This window comes from Triticum dicoccoides, chromosome 3B (assembly GCF_002162155.2).
Source record: "Triticum dicoccoides isolate Atlit2015 ecotype Zavitan chromosome 3B, WEW_v2.0, whole genome shotgun sequence".
NCBI classification, from domain to species: domain Eukaryota; kingdom Viridiplantae; phylum Streptophyta; class Magnoliopsida; order Poales; family Poaceae; genus Triticum; species Triticum dicoccoides.
The window spans coordinates 144748700-144769486 of NC_041385.1; positions in this window are offsets into that span (position 1 = coordinate 144748700).

The window sequence follows — 20787 nt, forward strand, 5'->3', positions numbered from 1 at the left end:
GAGAAGTTACGCTTTGAAAAGCTCAACCTTGAGCAACAGCATGCGTTCTTAAAGGCAATCAATGATGATCTTCGTAAGAAAAGTTCTTCTTACATTGCCAAGTGTTTACTCTTATCTACTTACATGCCTCAAGTCAAGACTATTAACAAGAACAAGAAGGATTCTTCCTCTAGTAGTAACAATAATCATGCTAAATCCAATGTTGTTGCTTCTAGTAGTTCTCTTGATTCCACTAATGATTCTCTTAGCCAAGTTACACTTGAGCAAGAAAATAGCTTCTTGAAGGGAATTATAGAGAAAGGTGTTTACAAGAGCCTTGCCGGGAGTAAGCAATTTGAGGAAATTGTACGCAAGCAAGGAAGGCACCGGAAGAACCAAGGTGTTGGTTTTGAACGAAAGTTCAATGCTAATGGAGTTGAGTGGGAAGAAGATCAATACCCCAAGACGAAGTTTGTTACTCAACAAGAGAAGTATGATCCTACTTCCTTCAAGGGGACACAAGCTCAAGATGATATTCCACCACGAGACCACAAGCAAAAAGGCAAGGATAAGCTTCAAGAGGAGATTGATGCATTTGAAGAAGCTCCAAAGGCCTTGATCAAGCGGGTTCCCAAAACTATGTCAAGCTCTACTTCATCAAGTACGACTACAACTCCAAGGATTCCCATCAAGATGATGTGGATCCCGAAGAAGAAGAACTAGAGAGTTCTTGAGGGTGACTCCGCCAACATATTTCACTCATATCATTTTGGCAACAACAAGTGCAATCAACTTTCACATCTTGCACTAGTTCAAGGAGTCACAAACCCTCTTGTTGGTAAGACAAGGGACAAGGTAACCTAATGCTTTCATAGACATCATCTTATGTGTGCATCACTCTATGTCTATGGATATCCTTGTTTGTTCCTTGTGGGACTAACCCGTGTAGGTATTGAAACTGCAACTCACTCCAAAGGATTGCTCCAAATGATCTACATCAACATTGAGCATCCACATCTTCAACACCTACATGAAGTCATCATCGACAAAACCCAAGGTTAGTTCATCCCTCTTAGGGGGATCTCACATCTAGGGGGAGCTTTACTCTAAGAATTGAGTCAAAGCAACTCTAATGGTGTGAACACATCAATGCATTATGTAAAAGTGGTAACCCCACTTGAGCTTAAACGATGAGTATGACCTATGATCAAATGTTCTCATTTGACTCCTAAGTCAATATACTCATATATAGATGACCTAGTCATCGCCAATTGCTTAATAGATGCTAGAATTGGTTGTGCATGCTTTGCCACATATTTCATTTGCCATTTTATTGTGTGAGCATGTTGGTTGCATATTTTACTCATTCGAGGACATCCACTTGTTGTTTTGATTGATTGGTTCCTTTTCTTTTGCCAAGTGGATGGACAAGAATTCGTAAGAACCTTCTCTAGCTATCTATGCTTTTCTTGTCTCAAACTCTATTCATGCTACATCACAAAATTTGATCAAGTCAGATTCGAACCACTCTGTGTGAAGAGCACTCGGAGTCCCCGATTCGTCATAGACTTAAACTTCCAAAACTTCTTTATGTGTTTCGGTCTAACCAATTCTTCCATTTCAATCATACCAAGATCACTAAGTCGATCTAGGTTTTTAATCTCGGTGCAACCGATTTGAACTTTTCGGTCACATCGAGTTGCTGTAACTTTCAGCAGTTATGCATCTCAGTGCCACCGAGTTGTTCCACTCGGTCACACCGACAGGGTCGGGCTATATATACCCACAGACAAAAATTTGGATACTTTCTCCGAACTCTTTTGCCCACGCTTAGCCCGCTCTGCCTCCAGGGTCTCCGGATCGTCCTCCTCGTCGCCAGCTTCCTCCAGTCGCTGGTCTCCGCCACCGTCAACGGAAATCATCCCCTCCGTTGCCGCTGTAGCGAGTTCATCGCCAAACTAGGGTATGGACTCGATCAGTGTCCTATCCCCATCTGATTCCTAGCACATTGTGTTCGCCATGAATCTTGCCGCGATTGAAACTATCTTATCTAGTCAAAACACTCCGTAGATTAGAGATGAATTGAAAATTTAGGGTTAGGTTTCCGTTGAAACCATCTCGGACCCACCGAGTTGTAGAACTCGGTACCACCGATTCGGCTAAGGCCATTGCACATGTGATTCTCGGTCTGACCGAGAATTGCAAATCGGTGTAACCGTGTTCAGGACTTTGTGAAACCCTAGCAGTCTCGGTGCCACCGAACTGTGACTCGGTCTGACCGAGTTCACTAGTTTAGGTTCCAAAAGCTGCTTCGGTATCACCGAGTTTACAAATCGGTTGATCCGAAATGCTTTATGTGGAAAACTAAAACTAAGTTTTTGACTCATTCTTTTGCAAAAACCTCTGTATTTTGTGATTCTCATCCACTCTACCTCATCTATATCTATTCACAGGGTCTGCAGTCAGTGTTTGCAATATGTCTGATCAAAGTGACAGCCAGAACATGATCAGAGGCCATGCAATAAATCTGCTACACTTATTTGATGTGCCACAAAAGTTCAAGGTCATGAGCCTTCTAGTTGAAACTATCAAGAGGATAGCAGCTGACCAAAAGAGAAGTTGTGGGCATGCCCCATAGATCCAGGAGCCGATTAAATCCAAGATGGGCGCTAGCACATACTTGTTGGACAAGGATCAATGCCTATCTATCCAGACTTTGAGGACAACCAAGTGGTTATGGATGAAGATGAACCATCTTCTATGCAAGCACAAGCAAACAAGGAGAAGGCAAGGACAAAGAAGGCTACCAAGATGCCAACAATGGAAGAGGCATCTTAGTACTTTTTGAAGAGCAAACAGGATCAACTTGGCTACTTGATTGCATCCACTCTAAGGAGTGAGAAGGGGCTGGCCACCTTAACTCAAAACCAGGAGAGCCTGGAGAGGATCATGGAGCAGAAGTTCTATGACTTGGATGTGAAGGTAATTGAGATCCAATCTGTTGTTGAACAGCTTCAGGATGATATGCAGGAGAGGAAGGGCAAGACAACCACTCAGGCATTTGCCAGAGTGCCTAGAGCTCAGAGATCAGCTGCAGTGCCAGTGACAGACACCAGAGCCACTTCATCTTCACCAGCTACAGCTCCAGTGCAACTAGCTCCAGCACCTACTCCTCCAACTCCATCCACATCTACTGAAGTCTTTGTCCAAGGAGCCATCTCTACACCACCACCTGAAGATCAAGCCTGAGAGACGATTTAGTCCTATGCATTTTCTATGAACTTTTTGGTAACTTGTTGCCAAAGGGGGAGAAAAATGTATAGATCATAGGCTTTGAGAGGGAGAGTTGCTTTTTATTCTCTCTTGCTTTGGTGATTGAACTTTATTTGCTTGTTTGAGATACTTTATGTCTGTGTGATACTTGGATGATCATGTGTTTGATCATATGCTACATTTATGCTTGTTGGATGACATTATCCTTTTATCTCTATGTGATCATTCACTTTGCTTGGTGATGAGTGCATGTATTCAATTATTATCATTTTGAGCGCTCCACCAAGATGTATGTGACATGGAAGAGTAACCCATGAGCCTAACTCTTTGTGCATTTGCAGTCCAAAGCAAATCTTAAACTATGCACAAATTTAGGGGGAGCTCTTGCTTATCACATACTTCTCAAAGCAACAATGTTTTTCAGTCTTATTATCATTTGTTGAAGCTTTGATCTATATGTTGTCATCAATTACCAAAAAGGGGGAGATTGAAAGTGCAACTATTCCTAGGTGGTTTTGGTAATTCCTAACAACATATAGCTCATTGGGCTAAGATTATTCCAAGATGAATATTTCAGGAAAAGCTCAATGAATGGCATGGCATGGATGAGAAAAGTGGACCCCTCAAAATGCTAAGGATAAAAGGATTGGCTCAAGCTCAAAGCTCAAGACTCTACATTTTATATTTTAGTGATCCAAGATCACATTGAGTCTATAGGAAAAGCCAATACTATCAAGGAGGGATGAGGTGTTGCTTAATGAGTTTCTTGCTCCATAGTGCCTAGTGATATGCTCCAAAGCCCTCAACTACTTTCCCACATCCACATATGACCTAAACCAAAAGTCAAACTCGGCCCTACCGATTCTTTCTATCCGGCGCCACCGAGTTCAGATGTAATAGCCACTGCCACAAACCCTAGGCAAATCAGTCTCACCGATAGGGATCTCGGTCTCACCGAGATGGGATTGTAATCTCTCTGTTTCCCTTCGTAACGTTTCGGTACCACCGAGATGAGCGATCGGTCCCACCGAGATTGCAATGTAAACTCCCTGTTTCTATTTCGTAACATTTCAGTCCCACCAAAATGAGCGAACCGGTCCCACCGAGTTTACCTGACCAACTCTCTGGTTAGCTTATTACCAAAATCGGTTCCACCGAGTTTGTGTAATCGGTCTCACCGAGATTACGTTATGCCCTAACCCTAATCATATCGGTCCTATCGAGTTGCATGTCGGTCCCACCAAAAATCCTAATGGTCACTAGATTTGATGAATCGGTCTGACCGAGTTTCTCAATTCGGTCCCACCGAGTTTGGCAAGTTGTGTGTAATGGTTAGATTTTGTGTGGAGGCTATATATATCCCTCCACCTCCTCTTCATTCGTGGAGAGAGCCGTCAGAATGAACCTACACTTCCAACTTGCTATTTCTGAGAGAGAACCACCTACTCATGTGTTGAGGCCAAGATATTCCATTCCTACCATATGAATCTTGATCTCTAGCCTTCCCCAAGTTGCTTTCCACTCAAATATTCTTTCCACCAAATCCAAATCTTGTGAGAGAGAGTTGAGTGTTGGGGAGAATATCATTTGAAGCACAAGAGCAAGGAGTTCATCATCAACACACCATTTGTTACTTCTTGGAGAGTGGTGTCTCCTAGATTGGCTAGGTGTCACTTGGGAGCCTCCGACAAGATTGTGAGTTGAACCAAGGAGTTTTTAAGGGCAAGGAGATCGCCTACTTCGTGAAGATCTACCGCTAGTGAGGCAAGTCCTTCGTGGGAGACGGCCATGGTGGGATAGACATGGTTGCTTCTTCATGGACCCTTCATGGGTGGAGCCCTCCGTGGACTCGTGCAACTGTTACCCTTCGTGGTTTGAAGTCTCCATCGACGTGGATGTACGGTAGCACCACCTATCGGAACCACGACAAAAACATCCGTGTCTCCAATTGCGTTTGAATTCTCCAAACCCTTCCCTCTACATTCTTGCAAGTTGCATGCTTTACTTTCTGCTGCTCATATACTCTTTGCATGCTTGCTTGAATTGTGTTGAGATTGCTTGACTTGTGCCAAGATAGCTAAAATCTGCCAAAGACTAAAATTGGGAAAATGATAAGTTTTTGTTTGGTCAAGTAGTCTAATCACCCCCCTCTAGACATACTTTTGATCCTACAACCAGGCCCGGGACTGTTTGCGCCTTTGGACACACGTATATGATAGAATCGCTAGCATCCATATGACAAGGAGCCCGGGCTGACATGGCTAGTCGTGAACCCAAAGTGGCACTAACTTACAGGGACAGGCATACATGACCCAGCAACGAACGTGTCGGTTATCAGCGAGTGAATCCAGGTTGTAGCAACTGGGCTAGCAGGACTCCGGTAAACCGGGCTGTAGCAGGCTAACAGGGCTCCGGTAGACACCGCGTGACATTTCCCCGAAGGGACAGACACAAGAACGAAGAAGGACACATGCCGGCCAGCCTAAGTGCTCCGGAGCAGTAGCAAGCTACTAAGGCTCAGTGGAAGCACTAGGAGACATTTCCCGGTAAGAAAGGCTACCAAGGATAAACAACTAGATAGTCATATCCCACACATACCAAGCATTTCAAATATCATACACACAATATGCTCGATATATGCAAATACAACATGGCATCACAACATGACTCTACGACTCAAGTAATTTATTCAAAAGGCTCCGAGGAGCGAGATATAACAAACATGGGTCTCATGACCCAACATTCAGAGCATACAAGTCAAAGCACAAACGGAAACTTAACATGTCTGAGTAAAGACATCTACAAATGAAAAAGGCTGAGAAGCTTGACTATCTACCAGATCCTGCCAAGGGCACAAGATCGTAGCTGAGGTAACAAGATAAACATCGAAGTCTAGGCGGAACTACTATCGAGACTGAAGTCTCTCTGCAAAAATAAATTAAGCAAACGTGAGTACAAATGTACCCAGCAAGACTTACATCAGAACCAACTACATATGCATCATTATCAGCAAAGGGATGGTGGGGTTTAACTGCAGCAAGCCAGCTTTGACTCAGTGGCTATCCTGAACTACGATCGCAAGTAACTCTTTTGAGGTGGCGCACACGAGTCCATATATTCACCATATCAATACACCACTATGGATCCGCTCCCGTCTCCCTACGAGAACGCCATCCATAGCACTCACGCTTATCTTGCGTATTTTAAAGTATCCACTTTCACTTGTCTATAAACTGTATAGGCAACCGAGGGGTCCTTTACCGCAGACGCGGTTATTCGAATAGATCATTTATAACCCTGCAGGGGTGTACTTCTTCATACATGTTTCCACCACTTAGCGTCTGCACACGACATGTGCTCGGCAGACTTCAAGCGAAAGCCGACGTGGGTGTAGACCACGACCTACCTAAACACTCAAGTCTCTAGTCCAGGTTTATCGCCTATTCAGGTGCCATCCGCAGGGAGTCCGGCCAAAGTTTCCACATACGGCCCCGAACGATGTGTGCAGGGTTCTCGAGACACTAAACGGGCGTCCGGTACACCGTGCCACATGCCTACCGCATAACAGCCCACCCCTCGGGTCAGTGCCGCGCACGGCCTCCAGCATACTACAAACACCAGAAACTACTTGCAACTCCTAGACGGAGGACTAGGGTGATTAAGAAGTCGAGCGGGGTCATATTTCAGGGCCCAATGCATGGTAGTAGCTGTTTCATGGAACACAAACACAGAACTCAGTTCCTGAGGATGGCAACTGTTGAGGATATAACTACTGAGCGTAAACCGGCCAGGAGGGCCCGGTTCACCCTCCACTATATTGAAGGCCATGAAGATCCATAAGATGGTGTTTTTCCAATGAAGCTTAGAGGCCCGGGGCCCAAAGGCGGATTAGGGCCCATAGTGGTAAACCGCCATGGTTATGTAACTTGTATTGTAAGTTAGGAAAGAAGAGACCGAGCCGGACACTTGTATGAGTCGGCCTCGGGACTCTGTAGACCGGCCGGGCGTCAACCTATGTATATCAAGGGATGACCCGGCGACGGTTTAGGGACAAAAAACAACAGCTCGAGACCCAGGCAAAGCATAGCTGCTCCCTGGTCATCGAAACCCAGTCAATCCCATCACAACTAGACGTAGGCTTTTACCTTCATCGAAGGGGCCGAACTAGTATAAAACTCCCGTGTCCCTTGTCCGGTCTAACCCCTTCAAGCTAACCCGTCGCGATGGCTCTACGACTAAGTCCTTTCGTGAGGACATCTGACGTGTTAATTCCACGACAGTTGGCGCCCACCGTGGGGCTATCGCATGATGGTTTCGAGTTATTGAAGGGCAGCTCTGAAGGACTCAAGGGGTACGTGGTTGGCCAGATGACCAAGAGTCGTCGCGGCAAGCTCTACATCGATGACGAAGGATGGGGCCCCGAGGCCGGTTCAATCGAGTACGGATACCAGGTCCCCTTTGGCGGAATTCATGTCTTCATCGGCAAGATCAGTGAACCGGGCCCTAAGCCGGACATTTGCACCGACCTCGTCGAGACGGCTCAGCGTGCAAGTCCTGCCCGGGTTAAGCCCTCCATGAAACGTGCGTTCGTAGGATGTGTCCATGGGATCGGATCTGAACCAGTGTCAGAAGGCGAGACGACTGTTTATTCCGACGGCGAGTCATCCACTGGCGAAACCGAGTCCCTATACCAAATTCATGATGGTGTGTTCGAAGGATATTCCAATGGCAACAGTATTCCAGACCTCCTTGAACCGCCAAGTCGGGTTGCTGTTTACATGGCCGAAACACAGCCCACTTTGCAGTCTTCATCTACAGCAGCAATGAATACCGGATCAGCGGCCGCGGCAGGAGCCCCGCCGCGCCGACCGGCTCAAGTCCTCTCCGGTTTGATGGATGCCTGGGCGACCTTGTTAACTACGGCAGTTACCCCGGAGACGCAGGATCAGCACAATGCGGACATTGCGAAGCTGAAGGACCAGATAACGCAGGCTAAAGAGGACCTGGCAACCGAGGATGCTAGGATGGCTGAAGAACGGGCCGCTTTGGATGCCCTATCACAGCAGATACAGGTGCAGAATTTTCGGCTCATGTTGGATCGGAATGCATCAAGCGACGTAATGCGAAGGAAGTACCGATCGCGTATGCAGCACGGTCTTCAAAGGATTGAATCTCTTTAATAAACCGGGGGCTGGGCCGAGCAATCCGGCAGCTGCAAACTGGACCAACGCGCCTAGGGCAGCACCGGATCAACCATGGATAACGGAGCCACCTCGACGAACGGATAACCCGCTGCAATATGTGTCCACACCACCAGGTCACTTCTCGAGCCCTTTGGATAACATGATTGCCGCACCATCTCGCCTGGTAGCCATTCCGAGGGAGGGCGATTCACTGGCGGCAATTGAGACACGGCGGGCCAGGGACCTTCTTCAAACCGCCCTGGTGCAGCAGCGGGCTTATTCCTATAGCCGAGATAGAATTCATTCAACCCCCCGTCCGAGCAAAAGCTATAGCAGGCACATGGATGAACTGGAAGTATCTAGCAGTGTGCGGCGCCGTAATGCTCAAGACGTGGTGGATAATGGTAGAGCAAGAAGGGAGGCCGCTTTGGCAGCATAGTACACGGGTCGTTATCAACCCGCCTCGGTTCAGCTAGCAGCGTCAGTAGACCGAGGCATCGGGCTTGCCTTTAGTTCCTGGGGAGTGCCGTGTCTTATTCCGGCCCTCCGTAATGTGTGACTGCCCAAGGATTTTAAGGGTCCGCTTAAGGTGCCTAATTACACCGCGGATCGGCCACCTGAGGCGTGGGTCGAGAGTTATGAGATGGCAATGGAGATGTTGGATGTGGATGAAGCAGCCTGTGCAAAGTATTTCACGATGATGTTGGAAGGACCGCCCGTACTTGGTTGAAAAACTACCAGCCAACTCCATCGAGTCATGGGATCAGTTGAAGGCCCGTTTATAGCCAATTTCAAAGACACATGCAAAAATCCTATGTCCATTGTGGATCTGGATGCCTGTGTTCAAGGGGAGAACGAGTCAACAACTCATTGGGTGCGCCGGGTTTCAGAAGTTTTGCACTTGTCAGATCGGATTAATGCTGGTCAAGCAATCATAACGCTAGAGCGTAATTACCGGTTTAAGTCACTAAAGATGAAGTTGGGATGGCTCAAGCGCCACTGCAATGACATGGGAACCCTTATGGCAGCCTTGGTCAAATATGCCGATTCTGATAATACCAAGGATCCCGATTCTGATGAGGAGAAACCGGAGAAGGGAAAGAAGAACGGCGGTGCAAAGGGACAGCATCACAACCAAGGAGGCCATGGAAATAATGGTAAGCGCAAGGCAGATAGTTCAGATCTTGTGGCTAACACTAATATGCAGCATCGTAAAGGTAAACCGCCTCAGCGTGGTGGAGGGATGAATCTAGAGCATTTGTTAAACCAGCCCTGCCCAAAGCATGGGACCAAGGAGGCCCCTGCCACACATCTTTGGAAAGATTTTTATATTATGAAGGAGTTCAAAATCTCTGATCTCTTCCGGTATGATTAGGGTCCGTCGGGCGGTACAGGTCCAGGTTTTCATGGTGGCGACGGTTCAAACTCTGGATTTCAGAATAATCAGGGCAACCAGAGTAATCAAAGTGGTAATGGCCAACAGAATAATCAAGGAAATCAGCAACAATCAGGTTATCAAAGTCACCCCAAGCAGTTGAATGGTGGGCAGTATCATGTGTTCACTACTAGCCTGTGCAAGCGCGATCAGAAGCTTCACAAGAGGGCAGTTAATACTATTGAACCGGCAGTGCCACATTATTTGCGGTGGTCCGAGCAGCCCATCGTGTGGAGCAGAGAGGATCATCCGCCCCGGGTTGACAATCCGAGTCAACTAGCTTTGGTGGTAGCACCTCAGGTGGGAGGTTATAAGTTTACCAAAGTTCTGATGGATGGAGGGAGCAGTATCAACATCCTGTACTATGAGACTTTTCGTTGCATGGGGTTGACAGACAAGAATCTTAAACCGTCCAACACTGTTTTTCATGGTGTGGTACCATGTAAATCGGCATATCCTGTCGGCAAGATCGCTTTGGAGGTTGTCTTTGGAGATTTGCATGATTCCAGGTCTGAAAAATTAACCTTTGAAGTAGTGAAGATCCAGAGCCTGTATCACGCACTGTTTGGACGGCCGGCTTATGCAAAATTCATGGCGAGACCCTACTATATCTATTTGCAGCTCAAAATGCCGGGTCATAAGGGGACTATAGCAGTACATGGAAGTCGAAAGATCGCTTTGGATTGTGAGGAAGGTGATGCGGCTTATGCTGAGTCGGTTTGTGCTACAGAGGAGTTGAAGTTTTATAAAGACAATGTTGATCCGGCAGACATGACCCCTCTGAAGAATCCCACCACTGAGCATGACCCAACCCTGAAGTTCAAACCGGCTGATGAGACTAAACTTGTTGACTTTTTTCCTGGCGATTCATCCAAACAGTTTAGCATCAGCACCAATTTGGATCCGAAATAGGAAAGCGCGCTCATCGAGTTCATCCGTGAGAACCGGGACATTTTTGCATGGAAACCTTCTGACATTCCAGGTGTACCGAGGGAACTCGTTGAGCACACTCTCAATATTGATCCCAAGTTTAAACCGGTCAAGCAATTTCTTCGCCGCTTTAATGAGGAAAGACGCAAGGCCATTGGTGAAGAGGTAGCCCGGCTGTTGGCTGTTGGGTTATCATCGAAGTATTTCACCCCGAGTGGTTGGCTAATCTGGTGCTCGTTCTTAAGAAAAATGGCACTTGGCGTATGTGTGTGGACTACACAGATTTGAACAAGGCTTGTCCAGTAGATCCTTTTGCTCTCCCGCATATTGATCAGATTATTGATGTGACGGCAGGTTGTGAGCGCTTGAGTTTCTTGGATGCTTATTCAGGTTATCATCAGATTAAAATGGTAGTTAAGGACCAGGACAAGACAACCTTCATCACTCCCTTTGGATCCTTCTGCTATGTTTCTATGCCCTTTGGGCTCAAAAGTGCCCAGGCAACTTATCAGTGTTGTGTGCAAAATTGTCTTCACATGCAGATTGGGCGTAATGTTCATGCCTATGTGGATGACATTGTGGTAAAATCCAGGAAGAAGGAAACCTTGATAGATGACCTCAAGGAAATGTTTGATAATCTTCGGGTTTACAAAATGATGCTTAATCCGGACAAGTGTGTTTTTGGTGTTCCGGCAGGAAAGCTCTTAGGCTTTCTGGTGTCCAACAGAGGCATTGAGGGTAATCCGAAAAAAATCAAAGTGATTACATCTTTGGCTAAACCGAAGTGTATCAATGATGTTCAGTGTCTGGTGGGTCGAATTGCAGCCCTTAGCCGGTTTATCAGCCGTTTGGGGGAAAAGGCGATTTCTTTGTATCAGATGTTGAAAAAGACAGACGATTTCGTCTGGAGCGATGCAGCCAATGCGGCATTTGATGACTTAAAGCGGCAGTTGGTTGAACCGCCGGTTCTCGCTGCTCCGGTTGACAAAGATCCCTTGTTATTGTACGCGGCTGCTAATGCCCGTGCCGTCAGGGTGGCAATTGTGGTGGAGCGCAAGGAGGCTGGTAAGGAATATCTGGTTCAACGGTCGGTTTACTATATCAGCGAAGTACTTATCGAGTCAAAGCAACGGTATCCGCATTGGCAGAAGCTGGTCTATGGGGTTTTTATGGCAAGTCGGAAGCTCAAACAATACTTTCAGGGCCATCCCATTACAGTGGTCAGTTCAGCTCCTTTGGGCGATATAATTCAGAACAGGGAGGCAACTGGCCGGGTTGCAAAGTGGGCAATTGAGCTTGGCCCGCACGGATTGAAGTATATGCCTCAGACATCAATCAAGTCACAGGCGCTTGTTGACTTCATCAATGATTGGACCGAGTTACAGGCACCAGAGGACAAACCGGATAATACATACTGGACTATTCACTTTGATGGATCCAGGCAATTGGAAGGCTCGGGGGCTGGAGTTGTTCTTACTTCCCCTCGAGGTGATAAAATTTGTTATATTCTCCGCTTAATGTTTCCTTGTACTAACAATGCAGCTGAGTACGAGGCCTTACTTCATGGTCTCCGTGTGGCTAAGGAAATGAACTTAAGCCGGGTTCGCTATTTTGGAAATTCTGATCTGGTGGCTCAGCAAGTTTCTGGTACTTGGGATTCTAAGGATCCACACATGGTGGCTTATAGACGCGAGGTGGATATTGTGGCAGGTCACTTTAAGGGTTATCAGGTTGAACATATTGACCGGCGTAAAAACGAAGCAGTAGACGCTTTAAGCCGGCTGGGATCTTAGCGTAAACCGGTACCACCCAATACCTTTTTAGATATCTTGCATAACCCGTCTGTTAAGTTGCCTACAGAGGAGGATTTAGCTGTTTCTAATCCAGAGGCCCAATTGGTGGCCGCTTTACATACCACTCCGGATTGGACGGTTCCATATTTGGCGTATATGAACCGGGGTGAGTTACCAGATGATGAGGTTTTCGCCAGACAAATAATCCGGCGGTCCAAGTCCATGATTATTCACAATGGCGAGTTACACCGTTGTAGTGTTTCAGGCGTATTCCAACGTTTTATTTCTCCTGAAGAAGGACAAGAGATTTTACGTGAAATCCATGAAGGGGATTGTGGTCACCATGCCGGTTCAAAGTCCCTGGTGGCTAAGGCTTTTCGTCATGGGTACTATTGGTTGACAGCTCATGCTGATGCGGAGGATCTGGTAAAGCGGTGTGACGCTTGTCAGAAATTTTCACGTCAAGCTCATGTTCCGGCTCAGGAGCTACGGATGATTCCTATCACTTGGCCATTTGCCACTTGGGGACTTGATATGGTGGGGCCTTTTAAGCGTTCCCAGGATAAGAAGACCCACCTGTTGGTGGCGGTTGACAAATTCACTAAATGGGTTGAAGCAGAGCCCGTCAACAAGTGTGATGCAGCCACGGCGGTTCAATTTCTCAAAAAGATCATTTTCCGTTTTGGTTTTCCACACAACATCATCACAGATAATGGTACAAACCTTTCTAAAGGTGAGATGGAGGAGTTTTGTCAATGAGAGCACATCCAACTTGATGTAGCGTCTGTGGCTCATCCCCAGTCCAATGGTCAAGCTGAGAGGGCGAATCAAGAGATCCTGAAGGGTATCAAGCCCCGGCTTATGGTTCCTTTGAAGCGGATGCCGGGTTGTTGGGTGGAAGAATTACCATCTGTGTTATGGAGTATAAACACCACCCCAAACCGATCTACGGGATATACACCTTTCTTCATGGTTTACGGGGCTGAGGCCGTCCTTCCAAGTGATATTCGTCATGATTCGCCCCGGGTTGCTAATTATGTTGAAGCGGACAATGAGCAAGCACGCCAAGAGGCGCTGGACCTGTTAGATGAGAAACGGGACATGGCTTTGGCTCGATCGGCGGTTTATCAACAAGATCTGCGGCGTTATCACAGCCGTCGGGTTAAAACAAGAACCTTTCAAGAAGGCGACTTAGTGCTCTGGCTCATCCAGGATCAGACCGATATGCATAAGTTATCCCCACCTTGGGAAGGACCCTTTGTGGTCAGCAAAAATCTGCACAACGGATCATACTACCTCATTGACGTTCGAGAAGACTCACACAGTTCTGAGGAGGAGACCCGGCGGCCATGGAACATAGCCCTCCTTCGGCCTTACTACACTTGAGCCATAGGCTTTTCTTATGTACATATTTCAACAATGTATATATTATGATAAATATAATAAACCGACATCCTTGCTATAAGCAGGGCCTCTGCCGCTTTTTCTTCATATCTCTTTGTTTACATGGGGGCTTCAGCTAACAAAGCGAAGTACTACCTGTTAAACCGGCTATCATGCCACAAAACAGCTTGGGAGCTTCACACCCAAGGGGCCAAAGAGAGTCTGGATGCTATGCATAGCTCAAACATAGGCACCCATTGAGCACAGCTCACAAAGTTACTTGGGGGCTCTTTGTGCAAAGCAACAAAGAGTTTGAAAGGACCCTTGTAATTGGGTATCGACCCACGGCTTGGAAGCCTGGTGTATTCACCTAAAACCCCGGGTTAACCTGCCTTCATCAAGTAAGCCACTCCTATCCAGGTAATCCTAGCACGACCCGCCGAATGTTTGACAAGTCAATCTTATACAGACCCTGAACTTGTCAAAGTTAAAACGATGATTGGTTAGTTGGAGGCCCATCTTAAAAGGCTTTGCAAAATTGTTTAACTCAGTGGCCTGGCAGCCCATGAAAAGCCTCGCATTTGGGCCTGGCAGCCCTTGAAAAGCCTTGACTACATGGTTTCTTCTTTGTCTTTTTGCCAAGTTTTCACCTTTTTTTGAATTTATCTTGAACCGGTGTCCATTGGCCCGGTGTGGCTTTTCAGTCATCATATTAACCCCGTGTTCGTTAACCTGGCTTGGATTTCAACTATAAGTTGTCAGACCATCTTATCAAATCGGTGTTTACAAAACCCGGCCTGGCTTTCACTATATGTCGCTAGTTTGAGCATGTAGTGTTCATCGTACCCCAGCATGATTTATTCATAACATCATTATAGGGTAAGGGTTATAACAACTCAAGATTTGGGTTTTCACCCTTACTAAGTGATTTCATATCACAGGTATGAGTTATTTCATATGTATTCCGCTTTGGTTATTAACCAGGCTTTATTCTGGGCATTATGACCCGTCCAGCGGTAAACCGCCCGGACAGATCTTTTTATGCAGACATAGGGATTGCATAATATAATGGAGATATATAAGGCAGCACTGAAATTGGCATGGCGGATCACACAAAGTATATCCCAGTGCACGATGGCAGCACATCACAGTATATTAACTAGCCTATTACAAGGCGCTTTGAGGCCCAAAATACAGAATTGTTCTTTCCACCGAACAAAGTTTATGAAGCATCAACCAGATTGCCGGATAAAGCCTCATCACCATGTTGACGTGAAGTTGATGGATCATCTGGCGTCGGTTCAGCCTCCTCCTCCCCATCCAGTGGCTGGAAGTCAACGGTGGTCCAGTCAATCCAGGTTAAAGCCTGAAAGACAGCCTCTTCACTTATAAGTTGAGCCGGATCAACGTCAGGGGCGTAAGTGTGCTTACGGATTGGAGGGATAAGATTTTGCACTTCTGGCATGACAGTGTCAATCCGTTTGTTGTTGGCGTCATAGAAGGACCAGTGAACAGTCAAGTTAGCCTCTTCTGCCAGTTGACTCGCCAGAGGACGCATCTCCCTTGTCACAGCTTTGAGGGCTTTGTTATCAAACTCTGCCCCATTTTCTTGTTCACTAGGAAAGCCCTTAGCAATATCAACCGGATCCAAGTCCTCTATCCATGCTTTGGTTCGGGTAAGTGCCAACAAAGCGCCAACCCTGGCAGCAGACCGCTTCATCTCTTCTATCTGTGCTGGCGTCATGGATAACCTTGCTAGAGTGTCCTTGATCAATGTGGGGGCCAGATTGTTGTATGAAGCTGCATAGATAACCCGTTGGGCACCGGTATACAATTGTTCAATCAGAGTATATGCTGCCTTCAGCTTCATCCGCATGTCAGAACCCAGATGAGCAATGTGGCCACCTACATCGGTTTAAGATTTTGATGTTAAACCGGCAAAATCACAAAGATGGTCATTCAAGAAATCTTGGCAAGACTACTTACCAAATATTGCAGAAGTCATGGTATTCACTTGGCGCTTTAACCCAGTTAGCTCTTCTGCCACCAGCTTAAGAGCTGAATCGGCATCTTCCGCCCGCTTCAGCAATGCATTCTTTTCAGTCTCCCAGTTGGCGCGCTCAGTCTTGAACCCTTCTTTAAGTTGTTCCATGGCTGCTAAAGCGGTTTTAAGCTCATCCTTGGCCTTGGAAGTCTCTGCTTGTTGGGATTTGATATTCTCTTGAAGATCAGCAATTTGAGAGCCTTGGTGATTTATATCAGCCTGCCACAGTCAGAGGAGGAGCATGTAAATATTTTATCAAAAATTCCCAAGCATATAACCAGTTACAGACTTGGCACTTGGGGGCTAATGCGGATTACTTCTTTACTACTGATTGTTTGAAGTCCCAAGGATTAATACAAGTTTTAATCTGGGCACTTGGGGGCTAATGTGTGTTTGATCAAGAAAATACACAAGGAAAGTCAACAAAGTATAGTATGGAAGGTAAAAGTCCCGGTTTGTCTTCACAAGGCAAACCGGCCCTTGGGGGCTATGAAGTCAAAGTGTTCTGTATCTTTAAAGTCCCGGTTTATCTTCAAGAGATAAACCGGCCCTTGGGGGCTACAATACAATGAATGTACAGAATAAAGATGAAGGTGTTTGGAAGATTACCTCATAGCGTTCCTTCATCAGATTCACCAAACTGGCTTCATAATCTCGGCTGGTGTAAAGCCGGCTCAAGAATCCGGAATGAAGATCCTGAGTAGAGAGATTAGCATAGCTTGATAAATCGGTCTTCCCTTCCCCTTGCCCATAACAGCAAATTCGTCCTTAGCAGTATGTTTCGATAAAGCAACTGGATTGCCTGGGGCGGTATAAGCAGTGCCAGTGACAATAACATCATCATCATCTTTGGCAGCAGGGCTTGGCAGATTGGCAGTAGGGCTTGGCGGATTAGGAGCTGAACTCAGCGGATCAGCAACTGGACTGGGAGGCGTGGCACGTGGACTTGATGTATCAACATGTGTAGCCGGGTCAGCCTCCAGTGGATTAGCATCAGTAGCTGGGTCTTGCAGAGTAGAGTCATCTATGACAATATCAGGATTTTTGCTAGCATTTTCTGGGGTCTTCTCCGGATCAACATCATTAGTAGGGCCACTGGTCTTGGCTTTCTTGCTCAATCGGGCTTTGGCACTACAACATCAAAGTAAGGATTAGTATGATAAACTGACGCATGAAGAAACAAACCGAAAAGCAGTACGCTTACCCAGCGACGGTTTTAACGGGAGGCAGCTGAGTGGTTGATGAACCGCCAGATGAATTGGAAGACACCTGATAATTCGGATCAGACGGATTGAGTGGGTATCGGAAGAAACCCTTCAAAGGATAAAGTTTTTCGGGAGAACAAGTAACCTCCGGATGACGCTTCCGGGTTGGTGTGTCCGGTAAACCGGAAGAGGTGACTTGCTGACCACAGTGCCGGGTTGTGCGACGCCCTTCAGGTTGCTGTGTCTTCAAAGAAAATTGTGGATCCAAATGAGCAAGTGGGTGAGAGCGTTTTACTTTCCGAACTGCACGACGAAATTTTTGAACCGGCACATGATCTGAACCGGAGGAAAGAGAGATTACCTCAACATGGTCCGCACGGCTGACCTCCGCATCATCCTGATAATAGAAATTTTTAATAAGGTGTATGAAAAAGGAGGCAAGGGAGTCAAGTTTTACCTCTTGATCCGAATCTTCAACATCTTCGGGCGGATCAGCAGTTTTGCCAGTCTTTTTCTTGGCTTCCCTCTTGATGACTTTGCTCTTGGCACGAGGAGCCCTTGCCGGTTTATCTGAGGCCTTCCTTTTCCAAAAAGAGCTATTGGCTTATAAAAATTAAACAAAGATTTATTAGAACAATGTTAAAGCAGAGGCGGATCAAGAAAGCACAAGGTTAAAATCTTTACCACTGGTGGTTTGTTGGCGGTGTAAAAGGGGGCCAGCCCGGTTTGACTGCATGCGGTGATTGGTTCGTCTAACATCTTCTTCACCGATTCAGTGACTTCATCATCAGTCATTTCTATTTCATTAAACCGCTGAGGGTCCTTAGCGTCGCCGGTATACTCATGCATTAATCCGGAGCAGCGACTTAAGGGCAGGATGTGCCATTTAACCCAACAGCGAATGAGATCGACACCAGTCAAACCGTTGGCCAAGAGAGCCCGGAGCTTGGCGAGTTGAGGTGCGTAGGTTTTCCGTTCTTTGGAAGTTAATCGTCGAGGTAACCGGTGGCCGTTGCTAAGCCGGTGAGGGCGGTAACCCGGCAAGGGGTTTTCTCCAGCAGGGGCAGTGCTCTGACAATAAAACCAAGTTTGGTTCCAGTCTTTGGGATGACTGTGGTGTGATGCATGTGGGAAATCAACTTCTTCCTCTTATGGATTGATACCCCGCCAAGTTTCGTGTTAGGACCATCAGAAAACTCAGTTCATGGTTTAGATGGAAAAAGTCCCGGAAGAGCTCAACAGATGGTTCTTCTTGAAGGTAAACTTCACAAAATACTTGAAAGTTGCATATATTTGATACGGAATTTGGTCCAATATCTTGTGGATGGAGTTGGAAGCTAGCAAGGACATCCCGGAAACTTTTTGATCCGGGAGGACTGAAGCCCCGGGCTAGGTGTGAAAGTGCGTTATATCGACTAGAGGGGGGGTGAATAGGCGATTTTTATGAATTCTTCACTGAGGAATTTGCTGGTGAGGAAATTCCTTAGCGAAGAACTACTTGCAGCGGAATAAGTGCTCAGAAGTAAATATAACAGGATACAAACATAGTCATCATGATGAAATGAGGACTAGCACTGAGTACAGAAAGCGTAAACACAGGATAACAAGATGAAGACAAACAGACTGAAGAAATTGAACTGAGGAATTTGTGAAATTCTTCAGTCAAAGTCTTCAAACACAGATATGAACAACATTCAACACAGTAATGAGGAAATGAAAGAGTTGAGGAAATAGAACCAGTCAGTTGGTGAAGACAATGATTTGGTAAACCAGTTCCAACTGCTGTCTCAGTTGTACGTCTGGTTGGAGCGGCTGAGTATTTAAACTCGAGGACACATAGTCCCGGACACCCAGTCTCTGAGCCGCAACTCAGGACACCCGGTCCTCACCGTATTCTCCTTGAACTAAGACCATGCAGGCCTCGTCCAATCACTCGTGGTAAGTCTTCAGGTGACTTCCAAACCTTCACAGACTTGGTCACTTGGCGATCCACAATTCCTCTTGGATGCTCTAGACCTTGACGCCTAACCTTCTGGAAGAAGCACAGTCTTCAAAGGTAACAAGCGTCGGATCCACGCAGGATCAATTTCTTCAGTGATGCTCAATCACTTTGGGTTTGTGGGGGTTTGGTTTTGGGATTTTCCTCACTTGATGATTTTCGCTCAAAGTCCTCGGAGGATGGGTTGCTCTCAGATGACAAGTGTCAAGTTCTCTCGGAGCAGCCAACCAGCTAGTGGTTGTAGGGGGCAGCTATTTATAGCCTAGGGAGCAGCCCGACATGATAAGACATAAATGCCCTTCAATGATATGACCGTTAGGTGGATAAGATATTTTGGAAAGCCGGCGCGCAGCACAGCAACGGTCGGAAATTTGACTCTCAAATTCCTCAGGGCTATCATGTTCCTCACTGCGTAGGCAATTCGCACTGGCGAATTCCTAACTCCTCAGTCAGAGCAAAGTCCTCAGTGACCAGAAGAACTGTGTCTCTGTCACTGAAGAAATTGACTGAACTGTATGAGATTTCCAATGGCTTCACTCGAAGGGATTGGTAGATGTAGGATTTTGAGTTGAGCATCACATGGAAATTTTTCCTTAGTATTTCCTCGACCCCCTTTAACAGTACGGTGTTTCCTATGACTCAAGAAAGAGAAAATGAAACTACGAAAACAAAAGTCTTCACGCTTCATATTCCTCGAATGAATATCAAGTCTTCAAGGTCACACCAATTTCTTCACTTTCAAAGTCTTCAGAAAGTCTTCAGAATATCAAAGTCTTCAGTCAAAGAACTTCATTTTTAGGGGTCGACTTTCTCTGTAAATATCAAACTCCTCATAGACTTATAGACCTGTGTACACTCACAAACGCATCAGTTACTTAACCTATAAGTCTTCAATACACCAAAATCACTAAGGGGCACTAGATGCACTTACAAGGTGCTGCATAAAAACAATAACTTCTCCATCTTGAGGCTTAGGAGGGCACTCAGGGCCAGGAACTCGCCAGTGAAGGACATTTTTTGAGGCTAAAGCGCCGGTTACAACGTATCCATTAATCTGTGTTTCCGTAATCCGGGATGGAACCTAGTTGCAAGCGGCAAATTGCTTGGTCATCTTGGAAACAAATTGTAAAAGGAAAAATGAAGGCCGGTTTACGATGGATGGTTGATCAGTGTTAAACCGAGGAATTTGGTGAAGGCTGATGTCTACTACACAACCTTCTTCTTGTAGACATTGTTGGGACTGCAAGTGCCACAGGTTTGTAGGACAGTAGCAAATTTCCCTCAAGTGGATGACCTAAGGTTTATCAATCCGTAGGAGGCGTAGGATGAAAATGGTCTCTCTCAAGCAACCCTGCAAGCAAATAACAAAAAGTCTCTTGTGTCCCCAACACACCCAATACAATGGTAAATTGTATAGGTGCACTAGTTCGGCGAAGAGATGGTGATACAAGTGCAAAATAGATAGTAGATATAGGTTTTTGTAAACTAAAATAATAAAAATAGCAAGGTAACAAGTGATAAACGTGAGCGTAAACGGTATTGCAATGATAGGAAACAAGGCCT